The 15,471-nt window shown below is 39.1% G+C and overlaps 1 pseudogene; it reads right to left on the bottom strand.

The window, feature by feature from the left end:
- Positions 1-14,414, bottom strand: part of LOC143326171 (uncharacterized) — a 32,052-nt pseudogene extending 17,638 nt beyond the window's left edge.
- Positions 14,415-15,471: the final 1,057 nt, after the last annotated feature.

Here is a 15,471-nt window from a genome sequence, read left to right as displayed (position 1 = left end):
AGATTTGTCATCCTGGCTCACATCACTTTTCCCTCAATATGATACACTAAAATTTCTAATGCCTTTTGAGGTATAGATCCAATTACTGGTGACTTAAGTTCTAAGGCATCACTAATGGGCCTCAACCACTCATATCTGCTGAGATCTGACTGCAACCCTGCCTATAATACATTCAGGCATAAAGGAGACTAAAACTACAGAACAACATACCCTGACCACTGGCAATCCCAGTCAGTGTGTGACAAAATGGTTGTGACAGTTGAACTGTGCAGATTGTGTTTGTACTATGTGTAAATCAGTGGATTATTATTGGTTATTTGTGAGTTGGAACATGGCACGGCTGGAACATCCAACACATGGGACATTTGGCACTTAGTGCTCAGCAGTGGATGAAGGCAGTTAGCCCGGAGTGGCAACATACTGCCAGCAATTGATGAACAATTTTTCAAGAATTGACAAGAAAACATGAATACAGTACAAAAAGTCACCGTATACAAAGGCCTGTGCCAGCATGTATGAAATGTCTCTGAATCACTCTGAGGAATCGTGCTAGGTTGGGTGTCCATCTATGAATGGAGTTTAATAGCATTGTATCAAATCCACTAATAGAATCATAATTTTCTAACTTGGTATTGCTTTTAGCATTTAGAGGTAACTAAACTGATTAACAAAACTCAAATATTCAAGATAGATCCCCAATGTCCATTTATTGCCCCAGAATACAGGAACATTAATGTATTAGTGGCAGCCTAATTGATCTTAGGTATATGTTGCTACAAATTGAAAAGGAAAAATAGTTGAATATGTTGAGATTAAAAGTTCATTCTTGACCTTGAAAACAGAAGTTGACAAAGCAATCTCACCAAAAGACACCTGTTACGGAGCTCAAGAAAACTTTGGCAGTTCCCAAATAACTACCAAATGGACCCTGTGGTGAAATTGTTTTGTCAACTACAGTACATCTGATTTCTTCAAGTCCATCATGCTGACTATCCATGACATGTAAGCTACAGCTAAAATTAAAAAATATTACCTTTAAAAAAACACATGTTGACATAACATTATTTTTGGCTACAAAAAAGGATGACTAAATGTGATTTCAGTTGCAAATTAGGACTCTCTTTCAACTCTGATAGGCTTAAAAAATACTATTCCTGCCCCTCCAATGTTGTGTATGAAGCATTCTGAACATTGAACAGACATACTGAATTGAAACATAGATGAAACACTGTCTTCAAGCCAGAGACATTTATATATTCATCTGCACACTTGTTGCGCATACATGATAGTGTCAATAAGTGAGTCAGTGAAAGCTACAGTTACTGATTCAGCTCTCATGGTAATTAAACACCACACATGAGTCACACAGCAGAGGTGGGTATTTACGAGGCAGAAAGGAACAGCATGCAAGACTGCTGAATGCAGTAGTTCTCAGTTTCACAAGGTGGGCTGAATCGTTGAGGGTTCAAATTCCAAGTGAAAACACAGTCACAGTCAAATTCAAGTCAAAGTCAACTATATTGTCAATTACGCCATATGTACAGAACATACAGATGGATCAAAATATTGTTTCTCATAGTCCCACAGTGTGTGTAGACACACAAACAACAACAACACAACAAAAAAGTTAAAACAGGTGTTTAAAAATAAATACAGGGGTACAAAATTACTGGAAAGTACTAAGACATACAAAAAAGTGTCAGGATAAATATCATCCATGGAGCATACATTTGCAAGGAGAATGGTTGCGATAGCCGACCTGTTTGGATTGCCTGCTAGCCTAGCCTGATACCTTTATGCTCACCCTTCTTTTGCTTCCTCTCATTCTGCTTGTGTTGCCTCCTCTCCAGATGGGGAACAACAGTTAAAGCCGATGATGCTGTGGGCGGGTGAAGCAATCTAAGGCCCCAAAGTTTCTCAGCTTGTGTGATTTCAAAGTTGTCATATGTCATTCTGCTGTCTAGCAGAAACTGTCTTGACTAAGACTAACACAACGATTTACACATGTAAAAACATTATGGTCGGGACAGAAATAGGCTGTTGCATCCACACATACCACTTTCTTGATCTAGAAGTAACGCCGGGAGATATGACACAAAATCTAGCAGCTAAATCATATTAACTCTGACCTTATCAGACATGAAGCATTTTGGATATCGACTTTCTCATCCTTTTTACAGTTTACTCTTATGCTGAACTGCAGGCTATTTAGATCTGAGCTTTTCTATTCAGTAACACAAAGATTTATATGTCATACACACACACACACACACACACACACACACACACACACACACGAACACACACACACACACACACACACACACACACACACACACACACACTTATATATCTTATACATCTAATTAATTATTTCTCAATAAAGTGCATTCCCAATACTGTGTACATGTGTTTTCTCTATTTCAGCTATTAGTTGAAAGTTTGTCTATTTAACATGACTCTCGTCTGTTTAAAATAACTCAGCCAGCAGCATCCAGCCTTTTAACAACATGAATACTGTCTTTTATGATATTTTCTTACCAGAAGTTTATACTTTACTGTACATTGTGTCAATTAGGATCATTTGATTAAAATCTATATTTAGCAGTGCTTGTTTTTTCTTTCAAATTTATATGAATAATTTGATGTAGTAGCTCAGCCTAGTGATTAGTCAAGTCATCTTTATTTATTATTATTATTATTATTATTATTATTATTATTATTATTATTATTATTATTATTATTATTATTTATCCATTCATAAAATATTGTAGAGTCAGCCATTCTACTAAAAAAACAAGTACTGTGTGTGTACTCAAAGCCTGATATTATAATGGTGCTTGCTCAGAACAGACAGAAACCAACAAGTTCAACACAAGACAGTACAGATTAAGAGAAAAATCCAAATTCTTTAATCCAAACTGAGCAAAAGTCAAAACTTCGTAGGCAGGAAGGCAAATTTAACCAGGTAAGGAGCAGGCAAAAAAAAAGAAAAAAAAAAGTAAACAGGAAATCATGATAGTTGGAATGCTGAGGAGTTGATGGGTAACAGCTTCTCCATTTCAGTGGTTCCCCCATCTTGCTTATGTTGGATGATTAGCTACACCATCTGGGATCTCTTGGAAAGGAAAGAGAGAGGCTGAGGTTCAGAGATCAGGGAACCCTGGGTGTTCAACAGGTACTTGGAACCCCGGAGAATCCCTCTGGTTATCTGAGCTGTAGTGCTGGAACATGGAAGTAGCTCAAAGGACTGCTGAGTTGCACTGGTGCTGCTGGTGGCTAGCTGGCAAATGACTGCAGCTGAAGTTTTTCACAAATGGCATCCACACATTTGGCTTGTTGAGCAACCATCCCTTAGAGAACCCCTGTGAGTTAGGTGAGTTGCTGCCTGTGTTGCTGAATGGCTCCATTTTAGGAAGAAAGCTCTTGTCTGATTAACTCAGTCAAATGGGTTCACTCTGGCCAGATTGTGGCCAGGGTGGCTACTGTGGCTCAGGAGGTAGAGCGTCTGTCCACTTAGTGAATGCAGACTTATGTTGTAAAGAGCACTTTGAGTTGTCGTCAGATTAGAAAAAGCATTATTTAAATACAGTCCATGGTCATTTACCATTGTACTGGAACGCCGCTGGCCCACAACGAGCAGGAACCAAAAAGCATGACACAATACAGGTTAAAAGCAATGTCTGATTTCCAACATTTGAATCCTAAACACGCATAGGTCAAAACATAGTAGACAAACAGGAAGGCAAACTTAACTAGGTAAGGGGCAGGTGAAAAGTCAGTCTGGCAATCAGGCAGGGAAACAGGAAACAATGAATGCTGGTATGCCTGCAAAATATAAAAGACAGTCTGCCAGAGGACTAGTGGAGGAAAGCTAGTATAGATTACTGAGATAATTGGAGGGAATGGGGAGCAGGTGAAAGAGTGGGTGGAACAAGTCAGATGATGAAAATGGCAGGACTGGGGTTAACTTAGAGCAGGAGGATGTGGCTGGGTCTGTAATGGCAGAAGAGTTCGTAACTTCGAAAAAGCAGGCAGAATAAAAGAGATCTGGAGGGATTTGTGACCGATACTGTATGTCTTATCCTTTTCTCTCATAGAGCTCCATTGTTGTCCAACAACTATTCAAAACACATCAGTGAGGCACACTGTTGCAGTAGGTCACATGTTCCTTCAATGAACACACAGATTGTAGTTTTTTGGCTTACCCTCATACACCATTCTGCTGCCCCAAATACTCATTAGAGAGAAAAATGTGTATTAATCATCCTGTGAAAGTAATCCCCAACAATTACTATTTAGTTTGAGTAATGTTTGTTAAAAACTACAGTGGCCAAGTGTTTTAAGAACATACAAAGCATTTTTTAGCCCCGAGAGAACCCATGCATGCACAGGAAGAACATGCAAACTTCACACAGAAAGGCCCTCCTCGACCCGGGGATCGAACCAGCGATCTTCTTGCTGTGAGGCACACGCACTACCTGCTGCGCCACCATGCCGCCATGTAACTGTAACTGTAACTGCCCTCCTTAAAATCACCAATGACCTCCTCCTCTCTTCTGATGCCGGAAACCTCAATATTCTCCTGCTCCTACCTTCTGGAACTCACTTACTAAAGCCATCAGAGACACCTCCTCACTCTCCATTTTCAAAAAATCACTGAAGACTCACCTGTTCAACACTGCTTTCCATCTCTGACAGTCTCTTCTACTCATGTCCTATTTATTCTTTTTTTGTCCTTATTATTTTATTGTCTTTTTTATTTATTTTTGTGAAGTGTCTTTGAGTGCCCTGAGGAGCACTATATAAGTATAATGCATTATTATTATTGTTATTAACCTACTTCCTTAAGATTAAATGATGAAACAATTTTGACTTCATGCCAACCCATTTTGTGAAAATGTTAACTTGTTTATTACATTGTCACCATAGGGTGGCTGAGCTCAGGAGGTAAAGGGGTTTATCATTTATTATTTATTAAAAGGTCGGTAGTTTGATCCCTGGTCTCAGTGGTCTGCATGTGAAAGTATCCTTAGAATACTGATTCTGAACTCCAAATTGCCCCTGATGCCGTGCCATCACTGTGTGAGTGTGTGTGAATGGGTGAATGTAGACTTGTGTTGTCTGATATCAAATGGTAGTGATAATGATACTACTTGCAGTAAGACTTTAGTAGAACCGAATCTCTACAAGGGTGAGATTTACAAAAAAAAAGTAAAAATAAATAAAAAAAATTGTAGTAGGTTGTCCCAAACAGAGATGCAAACTTCAGTGCACATCTCCTCAGAATGGGAAATTACTCAGGATATACACACAAAGGCATGCAAAAGTTTGGGTACCCCTGGTACCCTGGTCCACAGTTCATCATTCCACATCAGCCAAACTTCTGATATTGACTTGTGTAGTGAGGGCGGAAGAAATGTTTTCTTCTGATGACTGTTCCATGAAGGTCACATTTGTGCAGATGTTGCTGCATAGTACAACAGTACACCACCTTTCCAGTGTCTGCTCAATCCTCGCGGTGATGACAAACAGAGGTCGTGATCCACCTTTCTATCTTACAAGCAGTCAACTCTGAAAATTTCGGTTGAGGTCTTCCAGACTTCAACTTGACCTCCACTGTTCGTGGTAACTGCAATCTCTAAATTACACTTCGAACTTGGGAAACAGCTACATGAAAATGCTTCTTATAGCCTTCTCCTGCATTGTGAGCATCAATTATTTTATTTTTCAGAGAGCTAGGTAGCTGCTTTGAGGAGGCTGTAGTTGCTTTTTCTTTGGAAATGGTTTTAGGAGTCACTACTTATTTGCATACTTGGTTTTACTTAATGATGCCTGTGATCAAGCCATAGCTCTCACAAGTTAATTGAGGTCAGAGACCTTGGTAAAAGATACCTTAAATGTCTTGAGGTGCCCAAACTTTTGAATGACACTCCATTTTACCCCGATGGAGTTGGAGGTCTTATTGCAGTCCTATGCGGAGTATGAGCACATATTTTGGCGTAAATGTAACACCGCTACAGCAGCAAAGGAGAGAGAAAGGCCTTGGGAGAAAATTGCTACCCAAGTCAACGCGTAAGTTTGAATGTACTATTCCATTGAGTTAACATTTAACCGTACTTAAGATCATAGCATACAGTTATGAATATAAATAGGAATAAAATCTGATTTTCATTTAGGTGCAATCCAACAGGGGAGAAATGAACTTGGAAGCAGCTAAAAATGAAATATAAAAACATCATTCAAAGAGGTCAGGCATATTTTGCTAGGCTATGATTGTACCTCACTTTGATTTTAATCTTTTTTTACTATGTTAAATCTGTATGTAGAACTGTAGGATTTAAATGTCGTTCATATGTTTCCCAGTTACCAGTGAAGGAGTTGTGTACAGTCCACCTCATTAAGAGTATAGAGAAAAGTGAAAGAGGAAATGGTCTATCTGGATCACCAGATTAGAAAAACAGACCTTGAAATTCTATTACTGGAATGCCAGTTGAGGTGGGTGCACTTCACAGGTGAAATATGTTAATGGTTGGAACTATATTACAAATCCTAACTACTGCTTTTGTACTTTTAGGGAATAAAGAAGACCAAATCACATGTGAATTTGTCTTTATTTGACTGTTTCAATCAAAATCATCCTGGATGTCTGCAGGGTGGATGGGATGGTCATCCTCAGGGTCATTCATTTGTACGGCAGGGTGTTGCTCTCCTCTAATAGTTGCAATATTATGGAGAACAACACATGCCACAATGATGTCACATCCCCTCTCTGGGGTGACCCTGAGCTTACACAGGCACTGGAACCAGGACTTGAGTATGTCTATGGCCATCTCAACCTAGGCTCTAGTCCTGCAGTGGGCCACATTAAAACGTTGTTGGGGCCCCAGCTCAGGGTCAGGGTAAGGGGTCAACAGAGTGGGCTGGCATGGATAGCCTCAATCCCCCAGTAAGTAGCCATCAAACTCTCCTGTAATTATAGAGGACACATTAGAGTGCATTAAAAGGGAGACAAAGAACATTTGTACAAAGTTTTAGCTTCCTTACCACGAGCAAATCTGTTGCTCAGACTACACTCCCGGTGATCCGGGAATCATGTACAGAGCCAGGTCACTTGGCTTCTACATTTGTAATGATGTAGGCTGCAGCACATATGATCTTCACAGCGCAGAGAATGACATGAGTTATAGTGTATTGTAATGTATACATTTTCATGTACATAATTTTTAAGATGGTAGGTCATAAACCTGGACATTGATGCTGTGAAAGGATTTTCTATTCACATAGTCCCCTTCGTTTTCTGCAGTAATAGGAATTTGTGTCCCATCTATGCATCCTGTCACATTTGGAAGCCCTGCAAAATGACAGCTAATTAAGCTACTGAACCCACTCTGAGGTCGCAGCAGAATGTATATCATAATTTAAAATAATAGAATATATGATTTCTACATCAGTCACCTGAAATCCTGTGGAATTCCTCTTTGATGTTTCTAACAGGTTTGTGTCCGGAGAACACTACCATCATTGGTAACAGGCGTTTCAGTGTGAGGGTTACTTTCCTCACAGCTCTACACACTGTTGCCTTTCTGAAGTGCTCTGCATCCCCAATGTTGTACAAAAGCTACCGTTTGCAATAAAACGTAGCGCTATGCATGAAATTTGCTGTGATATGAGTGCATGTCCGTGATGTGTGAGGTTGGTGATGTATGGCCGGAGAATGCTATGGAGATAAATTATACTGTTTGATGAAAAGTGGTAGCGTTCAAATAGATATTCCTCTGGAAATGACAGGACATCTAATCTGCGTCGAAAGATTCCCTTGCGACGTAAAGCATCAGATGGGCTTCGATATCAGTCAGATTGGGAATGAATGGGCAATCCATGTCTGACAGCTTTCTTCATTTGGGAGGAGACAGGTAGAAACTCAGGCTTTCTTATCGTAAACCTGCCAGCGAGCAGGTTATGTTCACAGAGTCTGTTACCATGGTGACTGACTCAGAGTTTCTCTTTCTGGAACGGATAACTCAGAGTTTTCTTCATCTCAGGGTTACTCTGAGTTTTCACATAACCTGCTTTCTGGAATACCCCCCAGGAGTGCTCAAGCTGTTTCATGCAATTGTACAGCTTTATAGAACTCAAGTAGAGAGAGGTTGTTGTACCTAGCTTTGAGTTTGTCATTGCTTAGCACCTTTGTTACTTCATATTTTAAGTTGTGATGCATGTACCCAAATTCAGCTGAAACTTTATCCAAGTGCATTTGTCCCTGAAACTCATCCAATTTAGCATATTTCAAGTTCTAATGACACTAGAGATTGGCCTTTTTCATCACTGCAAACAAATCGCAACAAACGAGGCACACTGGCCTACCTTTTTCTTCAGCAAAAAGATAATTGTTTATCCATTTGTCTTTGGAAGCATGATATTCCACATGTACTTTTCTGTTCTTGGCAGTATTGATGTATCATGTCATTGATGACATGCAGCCACTGTGTAAGTTGTATTCACCTGGATAAGCATAGAGTCAGAAGGCACCTCCAAAACAGACATGTTGTAATGGTATGACTGGATGCTTGGGGTGCCAGTTAGGTCAGTGCCTAACAATTTGTGAGTCACATGGTCATAGTCAACTACACACAGGACACATGCATATAACAGTGAAAAAACACACTCTTACCTTGAACCCTGTGAGGGACCAAGCAAACAGGCATGAGGAGTCAGGGTGGATTTTAACAAAAAGAGATTTATTTGGACAAAAATTAATCAATACATAAAAGTTCTGGGCTCATGAAAGAGGTCAACTAAACAGAACTGAAGTCAGGCAATTATAACTTAAACAGGCTGAACTGAACTGAACTGACCAATCCAAGACAAAACAAAACAAACTTAACAAAGACAAAACCTACCCAACAAACTACACACAAAGGGGTACATATATACTGGCTGATCAGACCATTTGGACAACAAAGGGAATAACAAAACAAACATTACCAACTGAACGACAAATAACCCAAAACAAGACAACTAGTTGGTCAGAAGGAATATTTCAATAATAAAGACTAATCCCCCTGATGCTGCAGGCACTTGGCATAGCCCAATTGGCCATTTCCTGTATTTAACAGCTGTGTTTCCTCAGCCGCATCCTTTGCGCAGGCCTGGCAAGATGTCCTTCAGCAGCAGCCGAACCCCCAATTAGTAATGGCGAGATGAAGCTTTTTGAAGCCTTGAAGCTTTCCAGCCAAATGGTTCACAAAAACGTTCATTTCTAGAGGCTTCATGTGCACACAAACCCCCTTGCTGGTCAAAGACTCTTAAACAGCCAGACATATTATAGGTGGTGATGGGTCATACCGTGCCGACACTTTGGAGCGGAACCTATAAATTATAGGTAACTGTAATTGTAATTTTATCAATTTGCAATGCACTGAAGACTGTCCTGCAACAGTGAAGCCATGGGAATGGCTGCCAAGTAAAAGAAATCAATTCATTTTAATAAATGCATTTCATGTATCGTTCATGCATTCATTCATACAAAAAAATGTATGTTTTTGTTTAGTGTATTATGGGTATGTAACATGACAGTACAATGGAATCTAATATTACTTGTCAAATGTTAATGTCAATTAATAATTTGTCAACATATGAATAACTCATAATGACAGGGGAACAATTGTTTTAACAAGGTAAGGGGCGGTGGACGAGCTTGTGAACATGAAGAGGGCCGTGAATTTGATTGTGCAACTTAAGGACTTCATTTTTATTCAGAAACTAAATATGGGCTGGGTCCAGCCACATTCCCCTCATTATTTTCATGCAAAGCGCGAAAATGCCTCAGCATGGATGAGGTGTTGTTGTTGTTGCACCCCAACTCTTTTGCACACAACAAACACTTCACGTTGGATTAAAAGAAAAGAGAGTGGAAAAATATAGTTTGTTGCATAACAAACATAAAACACATAATACTGTTACTGAAAGTGTATTTATTTTATTGGGAGACATCAGATCAAAATCCCACACATGAGAAAACTTTCTCTTTCTCACAGGCTCCATCAAAATAAGCAGCAGTGTAACAAAATGCACCTCTATGTCATACATAAACCTACAAATCGCCAACACTAACCCACAAAGTGTGAGCGGATCCATTGCGGTATATAAATTGCGCCGATACTCGAACCAATTCCTGAACCAGCGAGGCTTCGAAAGTCATCACTGACGTCATTCTCCCTAAACGACACAAGCATCGATACGCGCTTCACTAAACACTTCCGGGATTTCTCGACACACGCTCCGAAGCATAGACGCGTCGGCACGGTACGACAAATCACTACCCTCACATTGGTAACTCAAAAAAAAAAAAAAAAAAAAAAACTATTAGAACTGAAGAAAACCGGCAGTTCAGTTTGACTATACAAAAGATAACTAAATGTGCGCGCTACAAAAGCTATGTGTCATCCTTTATATGTTTGCTGACTGTATGTGCGATGTGGAGGTTATGGGATCAACTTAATGAATAATTAAATGTAAAGAAAACGAGATGAGTGTAGGAAGGTAAATGACAGCTGTGTGGCAGCAGTTGCAGTCATCATAAGCCCTCAAACAGACATCTCCCAAAGCAAACATATGGCATATAGCACAGATCAACACACAACAAAACACTAACACAGCGTTCTTGCAATGCAAATGTGTATTTATAGGTAGATGTGCAGAAAAAACAATAGAACAAGTAACCACTCTCCATGAGCATTGAAAAAGCAGCTCCATTCATAAGACCTCCAACTCCAGATCGTGTTTTCTGTCCAACATGCAATCCACAACCTTATTGCGTCCTCGTCATTAGGCTGCATGATGGGTATCCGCGGCACTGTGACGCAAAAACAGTTGGGATGAACAATATGTCTGTCATGACTATAATAATAACCGTGGTGGTGATTGTGAATATCCTGTCAAAGGAAAAACGAAAGGATGAAATGAAAGTCTGGCTGTCCCAGAAATTAGAAACTGTTGTGTCCACTTCTTTACAGAGATCCATTTCAACATCCCAGCATCAAGTTGCTGCACTCAATAGGCAAACCATGTTGGATATCGACAGAGCACAAGTCTCCAGCAAGACAAGGGGAGGAGTGTATTTACGTCAATGATGCTTGGTGCTCAAACTGAGACAAAGTTGATGGACAGTGCTTCTCAGATATGAATTTAATGTTAAGATACCAAACATACTATCAACAGAGTCTTGTTGCTGCTTTTTTATGTTCCCCAGATTCAAATAAAAAAAAAAAATCACAACAGAATTATTACTTTCTGAGTGTGTATTTGTATATGTATTTAAATAACTGTGTCTAGTTTGATTTTATTTTATTCTATTTTAAATTAAGTCACATCCACTCCATGATACAATTTATGTCACCTTGACAAACTCTGTTGCGCAAAATGAGAAATAAATTACCTTGTTTCCTTGACATTTTGAATATTTACCTGTTGGCTAATGTATCTTTTTTATTGTAAATACACACACATCCAAATGTTTTGACAGTAACAAGCACATGCTTATTCTCTGGGAATTGTCAAAACACATTCAGGGACATACAGGAGGTCATTAAATATTGTACATGAGGTTAGTTAAAGGAAGATACGTAAACTATAAAAAAGGAAATCACAACATCACGGGATAAGTAATGTGATGCATTGAATATGTGACCTGTGCTCCAGCGGAGCAAATCATGTCTGAGGGGGATTTTCCACACAGCTTTGCAGTGAATACTTTTGATGATAGAGAGAGCTGTAGATTGATTAGTCATTCAGCTGCACCTAAACAAACATTTTGAAGCTTGGCAATTTGTACGGTGTGATGTTGGCAAGATGTTTCTGAACTGCTAAGAAAGATGACAGAACATTTTTTTGAGATCGATATATCATCTATATTGTACTGTGGACTGAGCTGCTGGCATGTCCATCATAGTGGCATTTGAAGGATGGAGATTTAACGTTTGTGGACCCTGCTGGTTGGGACGTTGCAGGACGTTGTGATAAATAAACTGTGGAATAAAAAGTGGTAAAGCATCCCATCTTTACATTAGAGAAAATAGAGATGTTGTGCATTGTTGCTTGATAAATGACTTAAATGTTTAATTTGTTTCACTTTGCCTTTTAAGTCTATGTCACTCTGTGTCTGCTCCAGCTCCACCTTTTTGTTTGGTCTGCATTTTGGGTTCAAATTCTGATTTTCCTGGACACCATTTCAACATAATGACAATAGCACAACAGGGACTAACTAATTTTAAGATTACAAAGTTGTCAATCCCTTCCCTACCCTTAGGACATTTCAGATGGTACAAGATGAGTTTCTACATTAGTGAGCAATTATGCTGCCAGGCAACTGCCAATAAATGTGAAATTTTCTATGGGGAAAAAAAACAACTTCTTGAAACTGCGTTTGAGAAATCCTGACTTTTTGTCCCTTGCATGGGTCAAACCTCAAAAACAACTGCCAACCCAACAACCCATAGTACTATTTAATGGCATGTTTGGTTAGACCACTTATGCCTGGTAAATGCCCATAATTGTGTCCAACTTCAAAATGCGATATTTGTGCACTAAATAGTGTACTCAGAAATTCTCACAATTGTGTGTTGGGCTGCTGACCCGGCAGCCCAACACACAATTGTGAGAATTCAATCCTTGAAAATCTTACACCCCATTTATACTTCAACATGATGGAGATGGATAGTGAAAACAGTAAATCTGCAAGCTTGCAGACTTGCTATTCCCAGCATAGGATACATCACACGGTGAAGTATAAACCAGGCATTAGATGTAGAAAGCGTTTTTAGAATCAGCCTCAGGTCTAAATAGCTTGATTGTCTATTTTTTACTTCTACAGATGCTGTTATTTTGGAAACAGCCTGCCTCACTATGTGCTTCCTCAACTCCACATCATGCAATTATAAAATGTCACGCCTTGACAAAAACTAACATTCTTAGGCAACACACTGCAGCTTCCCCAGGTGATCTAGGCACAGTAGAAATATATCTGCTGACTGGATGGGAACAACTGCTACAGTTAGCACATACAGTATATGTATTATTATTATTACGTACTATTGTTTCCTGTCTCATCTTGCAGAGGTCACTGTAGTTGTCTGTGTGAGAAACGTTCTCTCTAATTTTATGTAATGGGCTTACAGTAACTACTAGCAATGTGTTACTGAACCACTGTCTACATACCACTGGAAATTCAGGTGTCCTTTCTCTAGTACTATTCCCCTCCATCACGTCTTCATCGTCAGCATGGTTTTCACCTTCATTACTGGCAGCATCAATCAAGTCCTCTTCAGAATGTGACAGGGCTTCCTCATTCTACAGGTTGACAAGGGAAAAAGATTACTTGAAGTAATTAATTAAAAGAGCAGACACTTATATAAAGACAACGTATATAAGCTACCACATGGAATGGTGCATTTACCTCTGAAATCCAATTGGCTTGTGGTAGGGTTCATCTTCACTGTTGGAAGTGTTACCCCAGTGTTCTTCTGTGTTGGTTTGGTTTTCTTTATTATCATTCTACATGTGAACAAAGGCAAGACAATGAAAAAATGTCGTTAATAAAACAATGATTGAAATTGTGCAGGCAGTTTGCTGTAGCTTTTGGTTTTTGCTGACAATGTTGTCCTTCGTCTACGCTTAAGTTAGGCTAGAGGATATGTCAAAATGTAGCACAATTAAGCTAAATTGTCCATCAGGTGGTATGAATGCACTCAACTATTACAGCAAACCTCTAACTACATGTACTGTAAAATGTGTGCACTGTTGACACTTTGGTGAGGGTGTCACTGGAAGCCCTCTGATGAGTATTACTATGCTAACAAAGTTGGCCTAGTGTATCCGCCCCCCCCCCGCCCAAAACAAAACATGCAAATGAGGCTAAAACTGTTATTACAAGTGTACCTCTTGAATGTCCATATCCAACAGGCTGGCTGTGGAAGAGTTCTCATTATTGAGTTCGTCTTCACTGCTGGAATTGTTGAGTTCTTCCTCTCCATGGGTCGAAGTGTAACTCATGTGACCATCTGTGATGACGTCGCCATCATGATTGGCATTCTACAGGTTAACAAGAGAAAGACAATTAACAATTGAATGAATGAACTCCCTTTATGTCAAGTCCAATCACCAAATCATAAACAGAGTAGGTGTACACTGTCATTTTCAGACAACTTAAAAGTGATTTAGACCTCAACTGCTTGTAGTGTAATGGGAGAAAAATAAATCAGTGACGTGGCATATGACATGTGCTAATGATTATGCCTACTTGGGGAGCTGATACCACAGTTTAGGGAAGATTCTTAAAATTGAATCAAGCAGGATAAGAAAGTTACCCAGATACAGGGGGGAATGTATCCTGGCAACAGAAGATGTCCTGGCATATTTCAAGATTTGATGCCTGTTATAACTTGAACATAAAACAATTCCACTTAGACTAAAACTGTGTCATTGCATATTTACCTGTTGAAGGGCAGTAACCAAAAGCCTAGGTGTGGAGGAGTTTCTTGCAGATTCAAAGGAGATGTCACCGGTGTGACATTTAACAGCATCAGTGTCACTTTCCTGTTTGAATACCTATGACAAAGGTGGTTTGAATTTTATTGATTTTGGCTCACTCAATAATACCTTCAAGATAAATTGGATCAAAAGCTATTTAAAAAAAAAAACACTTCCATCTGGAACTTCATCTCAGATCATGTGTTCTCAAAATTAGGCGGCCTTAATTTCTTGTTGCTCTGTAATTATAGCATTCCAAAATTACCACTGAAACTTTCTCACTTTCATCAGCAGGTTCTCTTAGCCTGGATTTTAATTTACAAGCATAATTTTTCTCTGCAGAGATGCTTCATCCGGAACAATTGTAATATTGTTTATAAAAACAAAACTTTGTTTTTGGATAAATGGTTTAACAACAGACTTGTTTTAGTCACTCAATTGTTCAAAAAAGACGGATTGCTATACAATTACTCAGAATTTCTTTTAAGATATAATGTACCAATAACACCTAATGAATTTTCAGTGGTATTTGATGCTATTCCTTCTGGCTTGTGCATGTTATTCAGAGGCTCTAACAGCTCTCCTCCTTTATCAGCCAGTCTTCCTGACGTGTCAAACTCTCCTCTTGGTACCATTTGTTTCTCTTTTGTTAAGTGTCTGAACCCCAAAATAAGAGCCATGTTTCAGGATAGCCTAGTTTCCATTCCATCTGCAACTACTTATTGGAATAAATTTGTGAATGATATTGATTGAAAGAAGGTTTGGTCCTTACCGCAAAAATTTACTTTAACAAACAAGGTCAAAGAGATCTCAGTTAAACTGATTCACAGATTTTATCCAAAATCTGTCAAAATTTAAAAATGATGTAGATGTTAATTGTTCTTTCTGTCAAGAGCATCCTGAAACGTGTGTCCATTTATTCTGGTCGTGTCGTTACACCTA

This window comes from Chaetodon auriga, chromosome 9 (assembly GCF_051107435.1).
Source record: "Chaetodon auriga isolate fChaAug3 chromosome 9, fChaAug3.hap1, whole genome shotgun sequence".
Classification (NCBI taxonomy): domain Eukaryota; kingdom Metazoa; phylum Chordata; class Actinopteri; order Chaetodontiformes; family Chaetodontidae; genus Chaetodon; species Chaetodon auriga.
Note: the sequence above shows the minus strand (reverse complement) of the source record. Positions and strands in the feature narration are given on the sequence as shown.